The sequence below is a fragment of the Falco cherrug genome, chromosome 2 (assembly GCF_023634085.1).
Source record: "Falco cherrug isolate bFalChe1 chromosome 2, bFalChe1.pri, whole genome shotgun sequence".
Classification (NCBI taxonomy): domain Eukaryota; kingdom Metazoa; phylum Chordata; class Aves; order Falconiformes; family Falconidae; genus Falco; species Falco cherrug.
Genome location: NC_073698.1, coordinates 96,991,287 through 97,015,051, shown reverse-complemented (window position 1 = coordinate 97,015,051; position 23,765 = coordinate 96,991,287). Strand labels below are relative to the sequence as shown.

Genomic DNA, 23,765 nt, shown 5'->3' with positions numbered 1-23,765 from the left:
GCACATATACATGCTTTGGGGCACAAGTTATTATCCTGAAACAAGGTAACAACACAAAGCATGGGTGTTGTGACTATATGTAATTTAAGGACATAATTGCAGGTTTTTCGCAGAGCAATAAATACTGGTAACTGCTTCTGAACTAAATCCTACAAGACATACAGTATTTCCCTGAAAAAGGTTTCTTTATCACTATTATTCTATTGTAGAAAAATATGGCTGTAATCTGCGTCAGAGAAGGACCGAGAGCAGATCTGCATTAACACCCTCTGACTTGTGCTCAGCAGACACGTACAGCTGCTGGTCCTCAACTAGCTCTGGGTTCTTCTAGCATATTTTTGGATGAGCAGGATGCATAACTTTAAAAAGAAAACATTTGCCAGACCACACATAATTTCATTTTTGCGGCCCTTATGTTTAATAAACTATTACTTCTTCCACAACACTGTAATATTTTCCACAACACTTCACTTTTCCAAAGCATTGTCCAAACCTCCTCTGGGCTCTGCAGCAGCCAGTACTGAAATTCTCACATGATTTATTTTCCCAGGCACCTTTAGTTCTCTCATGGATATTAGAAGAGCGAGAGTTTTAAATATATACACTTATATATAAAAAGAAAATATTTTTTGACAGTTACAGAAAAGTCCTGCTGTTTGTATTCCTTTCTTACATATGATTCACCGTCTTTATCTTAGTTTGGAGTTAACTTAATATCCTGTGTGTTTCCTCATGCAAGAATGAGTCCTGTTTTGCCTTTGATTTCCTACTTAATCCATTCTATATCTAGTGTGGGTTTTAAAACAACAGTGACACAAAAAAACCCTGAATTTGATAGTGCTTCTTCGAAGACCTGCCCATCAAAGAATGACCGCATTGCGTTGTTGTTCTTCTACTCTGTAAGTATAAGGATACACAAAGCAAAAATGGAAGTACAGATGGTGAAAGTACTATGCTGTGCCAGCTATTTGGACTGTAAAATTTCATTTTAAATATTTTCATATCTGCATTTATAAGCAGGAAAAGTTAGGTCTTGTTTTCAACAAAACATTAACAATAACTTTAATTAGAAAAACTTAAAAACAGTGTGAAGTATGGCACTTCAAAATAAACTTTTTATAATTTTAGTGTCCAGAATTACACACATTAATAATTAATTTTTGTAAATCTCCATTTCCAAAGTTTATAAAAACCTGTACCCACCATTCATTTCAGGTATGTCTGAAATTTTCCAAGCCTATATGAGGGAGATCCACAGAAGTGTGGAGAAAGCTGGCAACTTTTTGTCACAAAAGTCTGAATTATTTTACTTGGGAATGTCGAGTAAAGTACTAATTATGTAAGACTAACTTCTGCTCGTGGAGGTTATAAGCAACAAAAAAGCACTTTAGTGACTGCACTCAGATTTAGTGACTGGCTTGAGAATGTACATATTTTAAGTAATAATGAGCAAGCAAACTCACAGATGCATAGAAATGTTGGGTAGAAGGGACCTCTGGGGGTCATCGGGCTCTCCCTCCCACTCAGAGTCAGACACTTGCTTCTTTATCAATGCCTATGTGTGATGGAGATAATACAGCACTTCTCAAAAAAGATGTAAACTGGAACATCTGAAGTTTTGGTTGGGTTGCTTCTCCACATCATGGGATGCTATCAGCCCCTTTGTGTCAGTTCAGCAAGGCGTCACAGCCCAGGATGTGAGATAAAGTTCCACCAAGCCAGACTGGGGGAATACACTGACTGCAGTGCTCAGACACTGGCCAAGGTCCGTACGTCTGTCAGTATTATTTTAAAAAATTATTTTGGACATTTTTAAGGCCAGAAGATCATCCCATAGAAAGATCAGACTCTCCCCATAGATTCTTACCAAAAGCTCATAATCCTGAGCTAAGCTAGGTTATATTGTAGAGAACACTGTACGTCCTGATTAGAAATTTCAAGTTCTGAAGACTCAACTACACTTTATTAAGTAATTTTAGTGGTTAATTAACCTCACTACACAAACTGTGCCTCTTATTTTTATTCTAAATTCTTCTGGGTCTAGCCCTCTGACACTCATTTTGCTAAGAATGTGTTTGCTGGAGCAAGTCACTGTAAGAATTTCATGTTTCCTCCCTGACAGTACCAGATAGCAAATTGCTTTTTACATGCCTTATCTTACGGCCACAGCCCTATTTAAAGTCGAGATTTGTCTAATTATGGTTTGTTAGATAAATGCCCCCCTATCAGAAATGTTAACACAGAAGTCCCTTACAATCACACGCACATACACGCACATGCAGGTGCATACACTCACACATATGCAGGTATTTAGCTTTTCTTTAACCTTCTTTCCCAAGCTAAATTAATCTAGAGATTTATAACTTTCAAGAGCAGATTTTTATATATTTTACTATGTAAAATTTCATACTTTATCATTCAGAAACATGCACGCTATCAAACCACAATAATGGCACACACGGCAATCACACAGGAGTACTTCTAGTTGAAAAATTATCTTTTATCTTTTTTGTCCCCATGTGCAATGATAGAACACTTGTCAGGGTGCTGACTCAAGTAATTCTCATCTTAGAAGTCAAGTTAATACCCAAATAATACAAGGTAGTATTTAGCTAGAGGAAGAGTCAACCAACTTGTCCAGCTTTCACTGCAGGTGCTCAGTGGAGGTGTTAATTTCAAAACCAGGAATTGTAGGTCTATGTGGATCTTACGTCTCCCATCAAGGGCAGATATGGTAGGGATGCAGGGGAGCTGGGTGACGAAGGGGGAGGTCACCCACCCGCTGCCATCACCAGTACAGCCTATTCCTTATGTTATTATCACTAAATCTACTTCCTTTGGCAGACTTGCTCCCAACAGTGAATGAAATATCATATTGGCTTCATACATTTTATTTAGATGCACGCAGGTGCTAAAGAATAAGTTTAACCCTGAGACATACATGTTATTAACTAGTATCTACCCTATCAGCACAACCTTTTTTGTAATGATTGCTCTGCTAAAAGGGTAAATGGCCTAATGGCTGGGTCATACCTTATAAAGAAATTATCCTACACCTCCACAAAAGTTATATCACAAAGGTTAATCCATTCTTAATATATTTTTAGGGAGAGTTTGTGGGGTTTTTTTAGGAACTTTGACCCATCTAAACCCAAGATCTATTTCAACGGCACGGAATAAAGACTCCTAACAATGTGGAAGGTCTTGTCTTCAGTAGTACATATGGTGTTTATGAAACGCCCTCTATTTCCTTAAAATGTAAAAGACAAACAGATTTTATAGGCTGGTAAAAAAACAGTGGACATAATAAGCCTGGCATTCTGAAGTAAACAGTTGATGGATTCATTTGAGGTGTGAAATATGCTCTAACACAAAGAAAGCCAAAATACATCCAAACAGTTAGCGTGGTTAGATATTTCTGTTCATTAAGTGAGCATTTTAGTTTGGATGGGTAATGGATTTGTAATAAAATATTATTGTAGGCTTCGTTTATGTTTACTTTTAGGGATTTTAATGATTTAAAGAGTAATGCTTTGATTCTTGCAATTATGTGATCTTTTGCATTAACTGCTTGGTATGAGCATTAACATAAACAAGCAGGTAAGGACCAAGGTGGTTTAAAGAATACAGAGGTAGTTCTTAGCTAGTTTGATTGGCTTCTTTGTCTTTGTTTAATCAGATTTTCTTCTGTAAATTAAAGTCAAATTTGAAATTTTGGCTGGACATACATTTCTCAAAATTTCTTGAGACACAAAACCATGATGGCAGAGTGGAGCATCCAACAGAAAGATGATACCAGGAGTTAATCATCTTAATTACATCTTATTCTGAGGTTCCGTTTCTCAAACTCCACTTCCCAATGATTAGATTTTATTATGCCTTTATGGAAAGGTCAAAAACTCACAGCACCAAATAGCTGTTCAGTGTTTAAGTGTCTATCCATAGTAGTATTCTCTTCTAAACTTGTACATTTAATGCCTTGCATATAATGATATAGCCCTGTATTTTTTACTCCATTTTATTGTATTTTTTCTTTTTTTCAAAGTTCTGATTTCCTCCTGAAATGCAACTATCCTGTTTGGGCATAATGTTTTATACCCAGCATTGCATGTATGGGCACAGCCACTTCTCTGCCCTGTTTTTGTACCCCCAAGATCCAAGATATCTGCAGATGCCTGCAGGTCGTTTGCCTCCTTGCCCGTGGAGTTCCTCTGAGCATTCACCTCGAGGTGATCACCACAAATCACAAAATATGTCCCTGTGTGTCTGCTTGCCAAGATGGTCTCCCATCCTTAAACCAGAACTTGCAATTTTGCTCCATGAGTATTATTTTCTGTTTAGTTTTATTAAAATACATCGTGCTCACCATGACAACCTAATTAAGCGGTTCAGCTTGCATAGCACAGGTAACTTTTTTCCTTATTTACTACCCTGCCAATTCCTCTGTCATCTGCATGCGTGATTGGCACAGATGAGATGTCAGTGTCTAGAATGATGTTTCATCAGATGAAGCCACTCTTTGCCGAGCCGACTAAAAATGCTAGGCTTTTTTAATATGTTCCTAATAATAACAACTCCTTTTTGTATCTCTAAGTCACCCATGTTTCAATCCTTTCCCTGTTGATTCCATGCAGTACAAGCTTTTTAATTAAATCAAGATGTGGTTCTAAGTTCGTATTGCAATCTCAGATAAAACCCTGTCTTCTGGAAAGTAAGCTTTCCTGTAAATGCTGTGTAGGTGGGGAGTGATGGGGATTGCTATCACCTTAGTCAGCTTCCTCCCTCACTCCATGCCAGGGAGGTCCAGGAGACATGTCCTGGCTCAACAGCGGGTCAGGAGCTTGCTGTACTCATCCTTTCATGCCACGGTACGTGCCCTCTCTGTAGGGACCAGCCTGAGAATTGAGTTCAGGGGGTTGTCAACACCTCCGTCCTCAGTTCTGCTGTGGCAGTGTTCAGAAACACACAGCTAGTTCCATTCGTTTCTTAGGGTTTACTTCTGAGCTCTAATTAGATGCCAGTTTAAGATGTGGCAAGAAGTTTTATATGTGCACACACCTTGTGTTACATTGTTGGACTGGTGAAGACTGACAAATACTACAGCCGCAGAGCCAGGGCTCAACATGCTCAGTGTTAATCAAATAAAGACAGAAGCAGAAGTCCTTGCCCAAAGTGACTTTTATAACCCCAAAGCCGGGGTACCTGTCCTTTTGTTCCACATATGCTTTCTAGTACTCATAATATTTCTGATTAGTAATCTTGCACTTCAATGCATCAAGGTCATTTCATGTGAAACTATCAAATAAAATCAAGACATCAACTTCATTTAAGATGAACACAAAGGGTCCCATCTTCTACAGTGCAAAACATGCTCGGGCCAGTTCTGAGGTACATTGTTTCCCGTGTCAGCTCAGGACTTTCAGCCTCTCTGAAGAAGTACTTGAACCCTGCCAGGTGGAGTTCAATAAATAGCTAGCAGTATATTAATAAAATCACCCTGAGAGTGTGAAAGTCTTGGCACAACATGAGCAAAAAAGAGCCAAATACTCACCTAAGGTAAATGGCTATATTCCCATCTAATATGGTTATGCCATTTTATACCATTTCCTGAATGTATGCATTTTCCATTGGACTTTAAAAACAGCCCATGGTTTATATACACTTACATTCACACTTTTCAAAAGACTGCATTTAACTTTGAGTATCTTTTCCTGTTTCCATTACACATCTGAGTAAACTGCAGCCAAAGCAGGAAATGCCTACAGCCACTGAAAGGATGTTTGCAAATCAGAATTGTCCTAGAATATTCTGCCAACTATTAGTCTTCCAGCCTTCTCATAATTATTGTTTTTACCTGCGACACATCCCACTTATCTGCCCTGTATTTTTGTCAGCTTAATTTAGAGGGAGCTATTATGTTCTGCACTTCATCTTGTTTTTTTAAGTCAGTCGTATCCTGGCTACAATCCTGACTCCTGTCTCTTCATGCACCTTATACCATCCTGATTTGAAAGCTAGCCATGCTCAGCCTTCCGCTTCTGTTTCATTTTTTTCTGGCCTCTTTCTCTTCCTTTCCTTTACTCCTAGGCAAGTACTTCCAAAAGACCAGCTCCAAAATGCTTGCTGGAAGTCCTGTGGTCTATATTATTTTTTTCATAAAAAAAATAAATTTTCATTGTGGTCATCCTTGGACTCTTTTTGATACACTTAATCTATGATGGTTTTAGGCCAAACCAAAGGAACTTCAGTAAATATTTTTAAAGGCTTTATAATGGCCATGTTAGAGGCTTCCAACTTTTTTCCTCAAACTTGCCCTACATTTGTTAGCCTGAAGTTAAATTTCCATTTCTGATTTAAATGGGCAACGTACACAAAGCGCCTGCCAAGAAAACATATAGATGTATTTACCCTGAAGAATGCAAAGACAAAGATGTCAAAGGCACTTTGCCCACTGGAAGCAGCAGCAGGCGGCGTCCCCCCCTGCAGCAGTTGCTGTCTCCAGCCCTGTGGAAGGTCCTGCAGGACGCCCCGGCGTGGCACGCAGACACACGCCTGTTGGCTGTTTTTAGGTATTATCACTGTGATTTCCAAGAGTTTTCAGGCAGATTTGGGAAACGGAGAACTAGAGTTTAAATGGTCACTCGTAATGTTTTTTCTGTCTCATGTTAAGTGAATGGAGTTATGGTGTCATTAAAATAGTCAGGTCTGCCAACTTAATAGAAAGAATCCAGCTGAAGCACCTGAGCGCTGCCTTGTTCTTGGCCCGGTATGGCTATAAATACTTAATACTCACAGTGTGAGAAAGGTCTTAATAAAAATATTTGGCTTGAAGTCTTGAATGCCAAAAGCTTTTCCTGAGGTCTTTATCTCCTTCAATGCAATCAAACCTCATAGAGTAATTGGGAAAAAATGTAGTGAGGCAGATAGGGTTATCTTAAAGCAATACCAGAGCAGGCAAATTAGAGATTTATGCTAGCTGTTACTTCTGACTTTGTGTCCAAATTAGGTGACCTAAGCTACTGGAACATCTGTCAAAGGTAACTGTCAAGTGATCTTTTAAAGTACACACCTGTCCTGTTAAATAAAGGAATCTTTCATGCTGTGGTTAAAATGGCTCAGCAATGTAGCTACGAAGGAGATACTGACACACTTAAAATTCTGCTGCTCTCTTGCTCTTTTAATGTATTTTTACACTGACCGCTCATGCAGCAGAGGTGGCACAGGTGTGGACCTTCAAGTCAGCAGAGTCTGCTCCAAGGGCTAATGAGGCTAGTGGAGAATCCAGGCTCTGGGCTGATGTTTTAGAAAAGTAGCACAATGACATGTATAATTTAATGTAAGGGCTTCGGTGGGTAGGGGAAATATGATCTGTGATTAACCTGACCTTCATTTCCCTTGTTGAACCAAGCTCCTCATTCAGCTGGGCTATAATCCGTCCTGCTGTCTGTGGTTCTTTGTTAAAACTAGTGCTGTTTGTGTTTAGTCAGCTGTGAAAAGGGATGGAGAGAACAGTTTCTTCAGTGCGAGGTGTTAATGTCAGCCTTCCACACGTCCACTTAGAAACAGGACCACATTTCCTTTTAGAGGCTCTTCAACTTCAAAGGTGAACGACCTGAATCACCATTCCACCCAGAGTAGGTGTAATTTCTTTTTACTTGACTTACATGGCAGCAACCAAACACAGACATTGGTAATTCTCCTTCCTCTTCTTTTTTAATCAAGTTTAGAAGTTTTATGAAGGCTTTACTTCAAGACTGAAGCAAGAAGCTGATATATGAAAGCACTCTGGTAGTTTACCTTCAACTGAAACAGGTAGCAAAACCCAAGTATAGATGCAGTTGTTCAAGCAAAGCATGTGCCCTTTATCAACACATCTTGGTTTGGAGAGCTGGCTTATATACACAGCAAACAGAACCCTTTCTGTGGCACAAGGAACACCTCCAGCAACAGGGTTTGCCATTTTAATTTCATAGGCATGTCCCTTCAGGTATAGACCACGTTCTAGAAACCATTAAGGTTTAATGATAAAATTACTAAATGCTAAATGTTGAATAAAGCCTATATGTGAATAAATCATGAGTGTTCAAGCTTTCTTGGAGGATGCCAATGTAAGCAGTAATTAAATACTGCAAAAAAATAATTTTATTATGCTTCCATAGACAGCTAAAAAGGGAAAAGCAGTGACATAGACAGACAAACGCAAAACTGTAAAAGGTTGATGTTTCAACTCCTGTCAGTACCGTAGCTCCATGGACTGCAGGGGATTCATAGCAATGCACACTTGTGGAAAAGCTGACCTTATCTGAAAATTACAGAATCCATTCAATGGGTACATCATGAGAATCAAGACGCAGGGGTGTACAGGATGAGTCAATGAGACTTGACTTCCCCACCACTACCACCGTTTCTGATCTACTTTAGATCCCACCACTTCCCACAAGAGAGGGTTATTTTGTCTTTGTTATAACTGAAAGAGATTCTTCTGCCGCTCCTCACTCCCCACCCCCACCCCAAGTAAAACCCTCAAGGAAACAAACTTTTCTTGGTTTTATTCTAAAATACTGGGTAATGTCACCTCTCTTTGTAAAGTTCAGTGCTAGCATCACTGAAGTACAGTGTAGTAAAAACTGTATTCGACACTACTGGGATTTTAGAGCAGGATAGTAATGCATAATGATTCCCCTGCTTTAAAACAGAAATCTTTTTGGTAGTAAAGACATACCACAGTCTGTGTCCCAGCTGACAGCAAATCCCATAGCAAATGGGACCATTTGTTATGGCTTGTGGAAATGTATAGCACTCCCTAATGTGGGAAAAAAGTAATAAAAAGATGGATGAATGCCCATCCAATTCTCTATTTGTTAAAAAAAAATCTAGATAAGAATGTTTTAAAAGATAAGCTATTAATTGGCATGTTTCTCAATAATTTATGAAGGAGGTTAAATGCAAGATAAAATGTGTAAGAGGAAGGGATTTTCTTTTTGGTTGGTTTTGTGTTTTTTTTTTTTTTCACCTTTAAGCTACCAGGAAGACTAATTCTCTCGTGACTTTGCTCGAGGAGTCATCAGAGATCTCACATGTTCGCTTTGAACTTTTTCTGCCCTGAAGAAAGACAGAGAGATAAATTTTCTCCTGAGTGTTTTTCAGTACTTGAGTTAAAAGTCAAAACCAAACAGTGTGAATAAAATTCACTTTCCCTCTCATTACTCAGGATTTATTTGCACAGATTTTTTCTGCTGTCATAATTTTCTCCTTTTCTTCTTTGTCCACACGTCTGGAGACTCTGAGGAGTTGCCTAGGAAAGGGTGATAAGAGATTAATTTCTACCACGACACAAATGTATAGATCCAGAGAGATGTATGTCATCTGATCTTTATAATTAAAGAGAAGGAAAAAGAACATAAACCCAACCTTCCCCTCCTCCTTTCATAATCCATTATTTGTAACAGTACCTTTCTCTATAGGGTTCTTACATGTGTCCTTCATTATTCTGAAATAATAGCATAAGATTAGCTTGATTTATCATTGATATTATTCCCTGACCTTAAAAAAATGCTGTCTTTTAATCCACCCTGCAGAAAAAAAAACATTGAATGAATTTCTAAAAGGCGGGTGAAATAGCTGCCACAGCCTCAAGGCAGCAACAATGTAAATGCTAACAAGTTATTCTGGTTTTACGTGTCTATTCACCTTTATATAGATTCTACCACCTCTGTGTCTCATACTGCATGTGTTAATGCTCGGGAAGTTCTTTTGGGCCCTATAAACAGCCCCATAATATACTTGAATGTAAACTGCAATAGTTTCCTCTAATTCTCTGTTGCCTATTTAATAAGCATATTCCTGCTCTGCACATTTACCTAGTGCCTGATTTTGCCACCCATACACAGTCTCCCATTTTATAACCTTTGTTTTTTTAAAAAATTCAGCACAATAGCTTGGATTGTGACAATTGCTTATTCGTTTCAGAGAAAGTAAAAAACACAATATCCTTCTGCAAGACCAGCCCACATCTGCCCACATCTTGAATCCATATGTTTGAGTGTGTAGGAAGACTGGATCAGATGCCCCCACCGCGAGCCAAGTAAGGTGGGAAAGGGTGACGATAGTCACAGGAAGAGCAAGGAGCAATCCAGTCTATAACTGCACCTTTAAGAATGGCTGAAGGGATGCAGAACTCAGGGAAAAGATGCTATGTCTTACCATGACCCACTGTATAGCATGTTTCCTTCTTGCCCAAGTCAGGAATTTCAAGTCAGAATAACCTTACTCGGGCCTGACAAATAAATTTACAATCCGGACCATTTGCTTCACAACCTGTTGGAGTAAGAAACCTCCCAGCAGTTTGACCATAATGATGGACGTAGTCCAGTGAGCAGGGTTACGCTTTCACCAAAGCCTGTGCAGGTCCAGACTGGCTGTTCCTGAAGTCAAAGCAATAACGTCCACTGGTGTCGGCAGTCAAACAATTCACCCAGTAGTGAGAAGCCCTGTACCAGCTGCTCACCACAGCTGAACCCCTGCATGCCCAACACCAGGGCACCCCGAGGGCTTCTCCCAGAGCCACCCAGCACCCGGCAGGCTCCTGACATCCAGGACACCTATGGCAGCACTACTGACTCTGACAGCCACAACACAATCTGGGTAAACTCTATGTGATTTCAGGAACAGTATGAAATGGTACTTTTTTCTTGTAATGGGGACGTGCTGATAAAATTTAGGAAACAAATCTGCAAATGTCAAGGCACCTCAGGAAGAATGCAGGAGCAGAAAATAGTACACTAGTGGTAGCAGAGACAAAAAGGAAAAGGTGAGCCAGAGGATGGGCAGGAAGGGATAAGTAGGCAGCAGGCAGAGCTCATACCATGCCTGATAAATTTTCTCTAACAGACATCATCTAAAACTCAGTGGAAAAAGTTCCAGAAGAAAAAAATATTTTCCGTGCTTGTTTCTTCAGAGGCTGATTAAAGACTGAGCAGGCTATGAATACAGCTGGTGTAAAAGGTTGCACAGAACAGCAACTGAAGAGCAAGATCAGAGTCTTATTGCCAGTCATGGCAGCTGTCTCCAAACTACCAGGGGATCAGAGCTGTTGCAGTTTGCACACAGGCGAGCAGAGGCTGGAAAAGGGACACTTTCTTGTTTAAGCGAATAACATATTTGTCTGGGTGGCTCTGGCCATGCTAGAACCAAAATACTTTGGCAGGAACCCACCAGTTAATGATCCCACACTAGATTTTAGCATGGGTAAGGGGCAGATTGCAATTAGAAATACTGAACCTGTTCTTGATCTCTCTCATGCAAAGCATATTAGTAGTTACAGGGCTGGAGAGGCTGGAGCGGGAGGAGCTGGCGGTGGGAGGGAGGTGGCAGGTTCCAACCCAGGTTTCACAGGCACAGGAATGAAAATTAACAAGGGAAAGAGCAGGCTTCACTTCACATTAACAGAGCAGCTGGAATTCAAGCCTGAAAAATTTCAGGGCTTTTTCCCCCCTTCTATTTATATAAAATTTCTAACACAAATACAACTGTATTTTTGTGCACTGTGCCTCTCAGCTCTATTTATAATTTGACCCTCATTTTCAAACCTGGCTGATTAATATTAGGCCATTAAAATCATGCTCAAATTTCTAAAAAAAACATTCTCCTTTTTTATTGTTGTTGGAAGTGTTGAACTCCTGCCTTCCCCTATGGCATGTGTAGGATTGTTTTGCCTTTCAGCAGACTCTTAGGGCAAAGTAAAGCACTTTCCCATCACATATGAGTCTCAGAAATTAGCTCCTGAGGATATCCTCTTGCTACAGAGGTGCTGCTCTCGCCCCATTCCCTGTGCTCCAGCAGATTCAGCCTGTGAACTTGGAATCAACGACTCACATAAATTTGGATGGAAAGGGGATTGTCTGTCCCAGCCCATTCCCAGCACAGGGCCAAATGCAAAGTTGGGATACTGCTTTTTCCCTCCTCTCCCACTGGATATTTTCAGGGAGTCATGGGGTCTCCCCTCCCCCAGGCCAAACTAACGCCATGCCCCCATCCTCTCCTCAAATGAGGTAGACTCCAGCGCCCTGGGCACCCCTGTGGACCAGCCCCCACCCCATCTGCCTTTGACTTTCTCCTGCCCCTCTGGTTTCTGCTGCAGGGCATTACTCCAGCCCTGGGACAGGGCTTTGCTTTTTCCTCCACTGCAGCCTGCCCAGGTCCCCCAGACAGCAGCCCTGCCCACCGGAATACTGACCATCACTCCTGTCCTACCCACGGCATCCCAGTGCAATTTCTTTGCCGGGTCCAAATGCAGGTAGATAGGACGTGCCACTAGAATCCAAACCACCTTTGCTGGGGGGTAGAAGTTCTCACCCACATGAGTGAGATAAGTCTGTACTTCCGTAACTTGTCCCCAAATGGTCACTCATGCTGTGTGCATCCACAGTGACCACCTACAGATTCACACCACATGTACCCTGCTGTAAACATAATGATTCACCATAAAAATACCCTGAACAAGATCGTGGTGTTGTAACTATGGTCACAAACCCTATTGCTTTGTGTGTTTGCCACTTTCTCAGTAAGATAAATACTCTTACCTTATTTCACAGGGGATCAGGAGGACGAATGCATTATTGATACAGAAAGCATTCAGATTTGGGGATGGGGGGTGAGAAGCAGCAGCACTTACGAATTATCTTATGAATACAGTATAAATTATTCAGCAACTATATGTCCTTCTCACAAAGGAAGTCAAAGATTTTGGCCCTACTGAGCTTACAGATTCGTAACTAGAGAAGGAAAAAACCCCTGAATCCTAAACCATAAATGTAAACAAAAATGTAAATAGAAATGAAAATACTTTTATATACCTCACTGGCAAAGTTTTTCCACATGTCACATTTTAGTTTAATAGTGATTTTGTCCACCATTTTAGGAAAAAAAGTGCTCATTTCTTATGATGTATGGTCATGCAGCTCTACTTTTACTTTAGTAAGTTTATTTATTAATCTATTTTCTTTCTTTATTGCTTTTTTGGTGGAATGAAAACTCATACATTCCCTAATGTGCCAACTTTCATTAATTAAAACAAATCACCTTAAAGATTAAACGTGTATTGTTATGCCTATGGTAATTTTACTATGAGTTTTAATAAAGCCAGAACTCCACCCTAAAACTTTCAGAAACTGAGGGAATGCTTATATGGAGAATTTGGAGTCCACCGGACTTTATATTGTTTTTCTTTTCAAGCTCATGCTTTTTCACAACTGTAGAGGCTTGTGGTTTAAAACAGAAAGGCAGCTAGTGTGAGTAAGGTAAGTGAGGTCTTTTTGAACTTGGACCTGAAGACTGCTTTTTCTTTCCAAATCCTACACAAAGTAAAGAAAAAAAAATCCCAAAATATTTATGTTTAATTTACTTTGTTAGCTGCAATCTCTCCCACTCACTGGTATACTTCAGCAAGGAAATTGTTCTGCCAAATACAAGTAAAGCATACTGAAAGTACTTAACTGACCTGTTGGTGGGTCATGCAAATGCACTCTTTAAAGGGGTACTAATTTTAGAGATAATTATAAGCATTTTACGTGACTCCGTTTTTTGTTGACAGTATTTCTCAAAAGTATTAGCAACCCGCTTTAGGAATAACACAATCACGCCAATGAGATGCTTACATTCACTGCAAAGAAAAAAGTGCAAAATTCAGTTTAGAGGGGAAAAATTGGGTATTGCCTACAGGATGCCCCTCTCTTGGTCATTCTTTTGTGGGACCATCTTTAGGCAGTACATCAAGCCTGCAACCTCTCCACTGCTTCCTAACAAATATCTGAAATCTGCTTTGCACGTTCTTCTGCAGAAAGAAATTAGGGACTAGCCCCTTGGCTGCTGTAAATGGAAATAACTCCATTGGCTTTAATGGAGCTCTGCTGCATTGCACTTCTGAACATCCTCTCTGTGGTCTGAAACATTTCTGATGCGGAGGAAAAGGGGGAAGGTATTTTCCAACAGCTGGAGAAGGTCTGGGACACCATTTGGGTACCTATTCGCTTTGCTGCCTCTGAACAGTCACCTCAGATTGATCCACATTAGAAAAAACGCATTGCTTTAATTGCATTCATTATGCATGTGATATTTTAATATATTTTTATACCATCATAAATTCTTGTTCCCTACCCAAATACAGTTTATTTTGCTCTCTTGTTGAAGGGTAGGCATACTGCTGCAACTACCTCTACACCGCAAAAGTTTCAATTAAAATTACATGTAATAGTAAAACTACACCTGTAACCATTCTAGTGTAGGCAAGCCCCTTGTTTTTCTTTGCTTCAGCATACCTTTCGGGTATGAGCAGGATAGTGTTTCATCTGAAAGGGTTGCTGTATTGTTGCATGAACTCAGGTCTGCGACTGCACAGGACCACATGGTGACCAGCAGAGCGGGGCATGGGTCGGCATGGTGGCACAGCTTCCCACGCCAGTGACCCTGGCCTTCAGGAGACTTGCCCTGTCTTACTCACTCGAGCACATCTGCCAGGCTGGAGGGTTCATTCTGCTATTTGATCCTCCACGAGAGGATCCTTGTGGAAAAACATCTTTCTCTCAGGCAAATGTGTATGTACATCCCTGCACACACACGCACACCAGCCCTCCATGGTCTTCTCCAGGTTCAGCAACAAAACGGTATGATCAGCAATGCTAAAAAACAGATTGGAGCGTGTAGCTACATTTCAAGGGGATTTTGGTGGTGTTTTTTTTTTTTTAATAAAGCAAGTTTTTAAGTAAAGTAAGCTGATGACAATGCGAACTTTTTGTTTGTTTGTTTTAGAAATAAAATAGGGAAATTGCTTTTCTACAATTCTGTCACTACAGCATCTTCCAAGAAAAAAGAGACCTCAAGATAAAATTTATTGCTACCCTCAAAAAGAAGGGAAAGCATAAAGAAATGATTGTTGCTCTGTTCCTGGGTTTGGGTTGGTCAGGGACTGAACACAAGTTAATGCCAAACTTCAAGCTCTGATTACTACTGAGGAGTAAAAAGAGTACATGGCCATAACTGGATGGATGGTTATAAGTGCCCTAGTATACCACTAAGCAACAGAAATCTTGCAGTGCAACTGAACAACAAAACCTTTCTTGTTGCACCGACAGGATGCAGTAAAGGACTGTTGGCTCGTTGGTCCAGCTGATTTCAGCTGGATTTTTCAGAAGGGTAAAGGCTCATGTGTCAGGTCCAAGGTGTGGGGTTTTAAATGAAGCATATTTGTATAGGGTGTCTGTGTGTTTCTTGATGTGTGCAAATACATATACATAAATAACATTTATGGTTGCGAGCCCTCAAATAATGCTGAAAAATAAGTAATTTCACAGCTTTGTTTTGGCTGATAAATCTGATGATTGCTTTGCTGCTTTACAGCAATTTTTAGACTTAATAAAAGAAGATAACAACCAAAGTTAACATATACCCTACCAGAAAGATTTGGGCAATCTGTGACTTTGCAGGCAATCGGGAAGCTTCCACAGAAGCTCACCCTTATGGAAGGCAAGCTGGTTAGCTTCTCCTGGCACTGGGCAAAGAAAAGAGAGAAAAAGTAATTATATTCTATTTAGTGACCACACTCTAGTTGCAAATGCTCACATGGCTCTAGTTTTCAGATAAATCTTTCTGGCTAGGCTACTCATTACTCTTACAATAGTAAATATAGACATTGATGAGTGTAAATGTAGACTGTTACGGAAATTGCGTGATATCTGAAAATCTTGCAGCTGCTCTTACAATTAAGTCCAAGTTCATCTGGAGGGACAGATTTGTAGAACTGAGAGTCCATAAGACTTAAAAAACCCCCCAAACCAGTCTTTTCTCTATCTGGAAAGTTACAGAGCAATCAGCTTGAACGACAACACAGTCTCACCCTAATCTTGAGGCTGATTCTGTGAACACTTAGTGCTGAAATTAGATGCCATTTTAGTTGATAACTTTAAACCTGATTCTGTGAACACTTAGTGCTGAAATTAGATGCCATTTTAGTTGATATCTTTTAACCTGATAGTATCCCTGTGTTGCAAAAATCCTTTGTGTATTGCATATTGGTTTAAAGATTTTTGCCTCAGGGTAATTTTGGTATCAGGCCTCTTCATGTTCTAATAGGGAAATAAGTGAATAAACGTACAAATACACAACAATAAGTATGTAAAGACACTGCCTCTATTCTTATCACAAAGGGCTTGATCTAGATTTGTTAATATATAGAAACAGAAAATATTGCAATTAGTGTTACACTAGAACTCATAAAAATATTGACTTTAGATCTAAATTTTCTTTCAAAAGCATTTAATTTTTGATAATGCATACGATTGTTTTCGATTCCGTTTCTCTTCAAGAAAAAGAAAAGAAGAAATATAGCAAGTTTAATAATATACCCAAGGGTACTTTCAGTTCCACTTTTAGTATATTTATGAAAATTCTGGGCTTACCTCACTTCTCAGTTATGTTTTCTCCAGTCTTGCATGATTGACAGAGTTAGCGATGCCACTTAGATAAGTTAGTTAGCATTAGATGGTCAGCATCCTTAAAAAAAGAAGAAAAAGCTTAGGGCTGACAAGCTAATTCTGTTCTAAGGCTACATGAAGAAATAATTTTATAATGAGGAAGCTTATGTAAATGATTCAAAATATTTCAAGCTGACTCACAGATTTGCATCCTTCATTTCAAAATTTCAATTGAATTTAAATGAAATGCTTAAAGTCTTGAAAATAAAAGAACAAAAGAATATAGTACAGAAAACACAAAACAATGTACTCTTTTATGTCCTTTTAATATTTCTCCTCTTTATCAAGAAAAAAAGAAAAAAGTCAGCAGTCTACACAGAGCAAATTATACAGAGGAATCATAAGCAACTGCAGCTTGTGAAAATATTGCCAGTCACAAACTTACCATGACACAACGCAAGGAAGCTATAGTCTGAAGCAAAAGCTGTCAAACCTGGTTTTGGAATTCTCAAAATGTGTAGTTAAAACTCAGCCACACCAGGAAGATATTCAAGGAAGATGGCTAAGGGGCATACAGAAACTACTTCATTCCAATTATCTTTCCTAACTTGTGTTTCTAATACCAACATCAAGGGAAATGCTCAAATTAGTGAGAAAATGTCAGCACTGTAGGGTTCAATGAAAAGGATGAGGTGCAGCATCTGTGTGGTGTGGGGCTGCAGCAAAAATGGGTTACCTGGGGGGCTAATGCAATGAGGATGGAGACAGGGAGGGGGGAGGAAGGAATGAAGGAAGAAAGGAACTTCTCACTTAGCAGCACTGACAGATGGAAGTAGGAATACTAGGGTTTAGAATAAGGACAGTAAAGAATTAAGGAACCGTTTTGGTTGTAATGGAGATTTGTACTGATTTAATGAACCTGTTTCTCCATCACTGCTCAGTCTTTCAAATGACTTTCTGTGTTATTTAGGAACTGCAATAGTACAAAAAAAAGATTACTTACTAAAGGTTCGTTCATCCTGATTGTATCCACTGTTTTCCCAGTAGTTATAAGGTATTGTAAATGAAGGGCCTTATTATACTCCCATTGAAGTAGGTGCAAAACCACTGTTGATTTCAAGGGGAACAAGACAGAGACTAAAAATACATTTGGTGCCTGAATGTCTTAATGTAAATACCCAATTTTTTAACAGCTGGCCAAAGGGTGGAATTAGGAAGTCTATTTTTACTTTTAAAATATTGATTTTTACTGCATTTTGAGTATTATAACTGTCTTTTAAACATTTACTAGTACTACATTTTAAATTTAATCATTGAAAATAAGCTGAGTTTCTCCTCCCTCTCATGTATTTTTATTCATGTTCATGTAGAGCACTGCACCCTGTGAATAGAGGCTGTAAACTGCATGAGGTCAACTACAGCCACATGGAAATTGAAACTGAAAAGCAGGTCTGACTCATTACACTTGTAATAGTTTGGTTTACTGCTACAGCAAAGAGTTTGGATATTACACATTTCTTTGTTTTTCTTCCCTGTCTTGGGTAAGGTCCTAGAGATAACTTCTAGGATACGAAAAGAAAAATATCCCAAAACTTCAGCGAAAATCTTTGTTTTAAACAAAGCTATTCCTGTTAAAAATAGAAAAACAGTCACTTTGCACACACCTGTAAAAATAATGCATGTGCAAATTGGGAAAGCAAAGTAAAACTCCTCTGTTGTTAGGTTATCTACAATAGGCTTGACGGAAATTTGTATTAGACTGGTAAGTAAATAGTTAGCCAACAACACTTGGTTCTTAAAAATGCCACTTCTCAGAGGTCTGTGTTTGAAGATTTTAAAGCTAGAAAACACCATTGCAATAGTTTGCTTTAACTGTATAACATCGTAACATGGGCCACAGGACTTCTTGGTGCCTTTTGAGACTCAGTAGCCATGCTTGATTTAAGATTCCAGTTAAAGAATATCCATACCAGTGATTTCGCTGGTTAATTTTCTCTGTCCTTAAAAACCTGCTGCTTTGTAACTTCTAGCTGTGCATCTCCCTACCTTTGTGTGATAAATTGAAGAATCTCTGCTAGCTCTTTTCGCACACCTTGGTTCTTCCAGAGGGTTGAGTTACTTCATCGATAAGTTAAACAGATCCTTATCTTTACAAGTAAGCCATTTTCCATTCCTTTCGTCATTATCAGTACTCTTTGTAATTCCTCCAATTTATCGACATCCTATCTTGAAGATAACTAAATAGGACTACTTTACTCCCACCAGTAGTCACCCCACCAGTGCCAAGCAGACAGGTAGCATAACCTCTGTTCTCTTTCCTTACGTGTCCCCTTCTGCGTACCCAGTAGTCACAGCAGCTCTTTCGGCTGTGGCACCAGGTGAGGCACTCCCAGTCGGGTTAGTTTTCTGCCACCGTTAGCATCATGTATGTGAGCTTCTTCAGAATCCTTCACCACTCTACTCATTGTTGCCAAAAATAGCAGCTTGCATCTAGAAGTGATACAGCACACCTTGTGTGCTTCAGTAGCCATAGAGATTGTGTAAAGAAAAGCCATTTCAGAATTCTTGAGACAAAAATTTTGCATTTAGCAAGGGAAGCAATCCATATGTTGTACATTTTACAACAGTGAATCATGCTTTAAATCCTGAGTAATTCCACTGAATTAAGGGGAACCTTTTAAAGTGTAAAATATTATACAAGGCAATGTCAGTAGAAACAGGGAACTATGGCAGACTGCATCTACACCACTCTTAGTCTAAATCAGGAGTGCTCTTCTAAAATTAATCTCCTGACTCTCCTCCCCTACTGTGCTTTGGTACGCAGAGCAGAGTGGTTTCTGAGCATGAGAACTGGTTTCCCTTTTGGTGAAACTAACCCAACTGGTGCACCTCAGGAGCGTGTCCAAGTTGCTCCCAACCGACCACCATCAGGCAGTCTGCAGGACCAGCCTGGGGCTCGACACCCCCAGCCCCAAGAGGCATCTGGAGGCAGATGTTGGTGCAATGCAGATGTTTGGTCCTTACAACCACTGTTTCATCCTACCCACCTGCACTGATCTACTTGCTTATGTAGACAGACACGCCTCGTTCCATGAAACTCTTGTTTGCTTGCTCTTTTGCATGCACGCTTCTCGTGAGAGGGACTGGTCTCTCCTCGAGGCTTTCCTGAAAAGGTCCCCACTGGGCCCTTTCTATAATCTGTATTAACAAGAGCTCTTCAGGAAGGCTAAGTCTTCTCCAGGGCTAGGCTCCTGGTTCCCACCTCACTTTAGCCACGTTGAGAAGTATGCTAGCAGGGCTGCTCCTGCTGCTGGCCTCAGAAGGTAAGATTATCCTTACAGGACATCCGACAGCACCGTCACAACGCTCAGGACTCATGTACCTCCAGAATGCCCAAGCAACTGAGCGAGATGATACATGGCTAACATCTCTCACATCCACAGCACAACCTCTGCCTAAGTCTGGCTTCTCCACAGGGGATCTGATCCTGTTAATTCTCTAGGTGTTTCACTCACTGCTGCCAGCTCCTAGGTAGAACTGCTTTCTCTTCTAAAATCTTTCATGGGCGGAAAAAAGGCTTGAAATCATAAGCTGTCCCAGGCATTAATTCAGCACAGCTGGGGCCATGCAACACTGCATGGATGAGGGAAGACAAGGAAAGAGATGATCACCTCCCTCTTCTTTCTATCCCAGACTGGCAGGAGGCCAAACTGTCTCTAAGAGTAAATTAGAGCAACATAAAAAAAATCTCTGTTCCATCTGAGGATCCTAAGGGACACATACAGCTAGCTCAGCCCTTTGTGTCAGCCCACTAAACAATCAGAGGAGTGTAGATTACATGCATCAAAGTTTCTGATTTATTTTACCTTAAGTAATAACAAATACATGTTCCACATATGAAACAATATAGTAAATAGGAGTGTTGCCCTAACTTACTTTGATTTTTGCAACTGTACTTTGGAAGGATCACTGAGTATGTTCTTATCATCTTATATCAAGAAGCAAAAATACACTCGGCATAACGCTTACCTAATATGCAGTGTCCCTGAGCAGCGGAAGATATGCATTGATTGTATAACGGCACAGGGAAGAAACTGTGAATAGCACATCCCAGTTTGCAACCTCTGCAACAGTGTAATAGCATCAAAATTCCTATCAGAAACTATTAGATTCCTATCAGAGTCAATTGAATTCCGGTTCAAGTCCAAGGAATCTAGATCTTCACATCTCAAAAAGGTGGGTGAAAAAATACCACTAGGAAATGCAGGTATTACAAGCTATATGAAGCAAACCATGGAGAGAAAAAGGGTAGAGAGGGTAGAAAAAGGGTCAGACCATGCTTGCTTTGCAAAATCAAAATATTCTTGACAGTTTTGCCTTCCAAAAACTTTGAAACAAGGTCTCCTGCTTTGCTTTTTGATTTGTGATAATGTTGTTTTTACTCAAGGGGTCTGCTTGCACAACTGTTCATGAATTAAGCAAAAGCTTTCAGTCTAGTCCAAAGATATCAGTGAAGTAATACGTGAAGAAAAAAAATTACCAGTGATTGTCTCAATTCCTGAAAGTATCTTAGTCAATCAGAATTTCCTTTTAAAAGTGAAATTCTTGTATTAACAGGTGGCTAAATGAGAAACCATTTTTTGATGCTGCGTAGCAGTTGCTCACATCAGTGATTCTATGAGAACATTTATCTGAAAAATAGCAAATACTGTAAAGATGCCCACATAGAAGTAAAAGCTTGCCACCACAGGTGTGCTAAATAATAATAACAATAATAATGATGATAATAATAACAACAATAACAACAACAATAATGTGCTAAAAGTCTTCACTCTCCCTCCACAAATTGTCTGGCAGGACAACTCATAATAGGAAAGCTAGGCATTTATGTTTAACTTATTTCTAAGTGTTGCAGAACTAGTGCCTACCATGTCACATTTCAGTTTATAGAGTATCTACGTATTACAACGTAAGAATTGCACACTGCACCTCTACCCAAATAGTCTTGAGGCATCTATTCAAGATAAAACACCAGTTCAGTTTTCACTATCATATCAAAATTTTGTATATTAAGTCTCTTAAAAATTTAATTAGCAGATTAGCAGACCCACATTTTTTACAGTTCATAGCAGGAGTAAATAATTAATCCATATTTCAGATTTTTATGTGAGGAGAATTATTTACCTACAGCTACATAAAAGTAGAACAAATTATTTATTTTTGAATGATTCACTTATTTGAGAGACCTTACTTTCATCTGCATAGACAGAGAACTGAAAAACATAGTGTGGGGGAAAAACCTAGTTAGAAACAGTTACCAACACAGTGACGATGAAGCACTAGAAAAATAACAATGTCTTTCATCTTTCAAAATGCAAAATATTTTGTCTTATGATCCCATTATCTCCACAGTAGGCCAACCCTGCTAGCCCTTGATTTTGATTGTTTCAGGTTTAGGTTTCCATTTTAATGAGGGTAAGAAACCACAACTCTGGCTTCCTTCGTTTGGAGCTGCAGGGCCGTAGCATTGCCACTGATCACCGCTGCTGCGTCATGAGTTATGAAACCGAAAAACCAAGACTCTCAAAAACCTGGTGATTTCTTTTATACATGGTCGCTTTGGGGTCTTCTGCTACACAAAGGCCAAAAATACTGTAATGGCCAGAGCCACGATTCATTCTTCTATCTTTTACTCTACCATCACTTTACAGTTGTTTGGTTGGTTTTTTTTTTTCTTATTTTAATTGAAAATTAATTTGAAAATTAGCCGGGACGCGGGGGCTTACTGAGCTGGAGGTTCGAGCCAGAGCATCCAGGTGGCATAGGATGAGCACGTGCTGCTCCTCAGCAGTGAAAAATCAAACATGCAGCAAGGACCCTGGGCCTGATGGAGGGGGTGAGAGCTTCATTGCTCTCTGCAGAACACAGGAGTGGGAACAGTCCCAGCCTCCTTGCTGGGACACCAAGCCTCAAAAGCTAGGCAAGTCTTGATTTAGGACCATTTTCTGATGAGTTTACCTCATTTGGAAGCCCGCAGCACTTTAAAAGACAGCAAATAAACAAAAAGCACCAGAACAAAAAAGTCACTGCCATCTCACTGTAAACCAGGAGGGACTTTTGTTTACATTGTCAAGTAATGAAAACCTAATGTAGGTTTTGATTTCAAAAATAAGTCAGAAAAATGGGAGCTGATTTAGAACAGGAGACGTTTGTTTGCACGCCTGTGTGATGGCCTTGCGCTGCGATCTCCGGGCTCTGAACGTGAAAATGAGCCACATTAGCCCGCAATAACATTCCCCGGCGTTCTGAGAGTTGTTTCAAAACATACATGAACGTGTGTAGTGATGATCTTTGCTTGCCTCGGGTGACGTCATATTTTTTCCATAAGAACTCTCGGTGACAGCACGTATGTAGGTTCTGGGCTAGATGTGTAAAGAGCATGACATTCCCTTTCATGTCAAAATAAAACCCCAAAAAGGCAAAAAAAGCAGAAAGGTCATTTGGAAAAATAAACCACTAATAAATACGAGTTTCGGGGCGGGGGGTGAAGTCTCGCTGTCACCAGGATGAGCCCACCGAGGCAGAACACCCGGGCAACATCCAGATAATCTTATAATTTGCATGACATTAGCCGTGAGGCCGGGCGGGGTGAGGGGGGGTCGCGGCGCAGCGACGGCCACAAAAAGCGTGGCGGGCCCCCGCTCCGGAGGTACGAGCCGAGCCGGGGGCGGCAGCAGGCCTCGCCGTGCCGGGGTTCGGCGGGCGGGAGCAGGCCCGGGGCCCGGGCGCGGTGCGGCGGGGATTTTGGGTGCGCAGCTACTCGTCGCCGGGCGGTAGCGGCGCGGCGCGGCGGGGCACTGCGGAGCGCGGTAATGATGTCAACTTGTTATTTACTTTCCAACCCCGAATGACTGAGCAGGGCGAAAGGAGAATCAATCAGCCGCCGGGTGACCCTCCAGGCGGAAAAAACTGGAGCCCGGCGCCCGCCGCGGCCGGGGCGGGGGAGGGGAAGCACATGGAGCCGGGCCGCGTTGCATCATCCGGCCGGCGCGGGGCCGCGCGCCGCGACCGCCGCCCGGGGGATGGGGGGCGGGGGGGACGCGGGACACACGGGACGGGGACACGCGTGGGACAGGACGGGCAGGCTGGGGGCTAAAGAGCAGCAGCGGTTCTGCACCACTACCCCCACCCCCCACCCCGGGTGTCGCGCTTCCACGGACGAGCAATAAAGCCCGGCGTTTCTGCTGATTCACAAGTATGGAGGCCGCGTCAGCCTGCCGCCTCGCCGAGCACCGGGGC

General features: G+C 40.8%; 1 long non-coding RNA gene across 2 annotated transcripts; it reads right to left on the bottom strand.

Moving 5' to 3' along the window:
* Positions 1-214: 214 nt before the first annotated feature.
* Positions 215-23,718, bottom strand: LOC114014548 (uncharacterized). Of its 2 annotated transcripts, none has more exons than XR_008731119.1 (3): positions 16,452-23,718; positions 15,448-15,544; positions 215-10,424 (listed from the first exon to the last, which is right to left on the bottom strand). It is a non-coding gene; the product is annotated as an uncharacterized LOC114014548 (long non-coding RNA). The 2 variants fall into 2 exon arrangements; XR_003558088.2 differs by having other exon boundaries at positions 215-9,102.
* Positions 23,719-23,765: the final 47 nt, after the last annotated feature.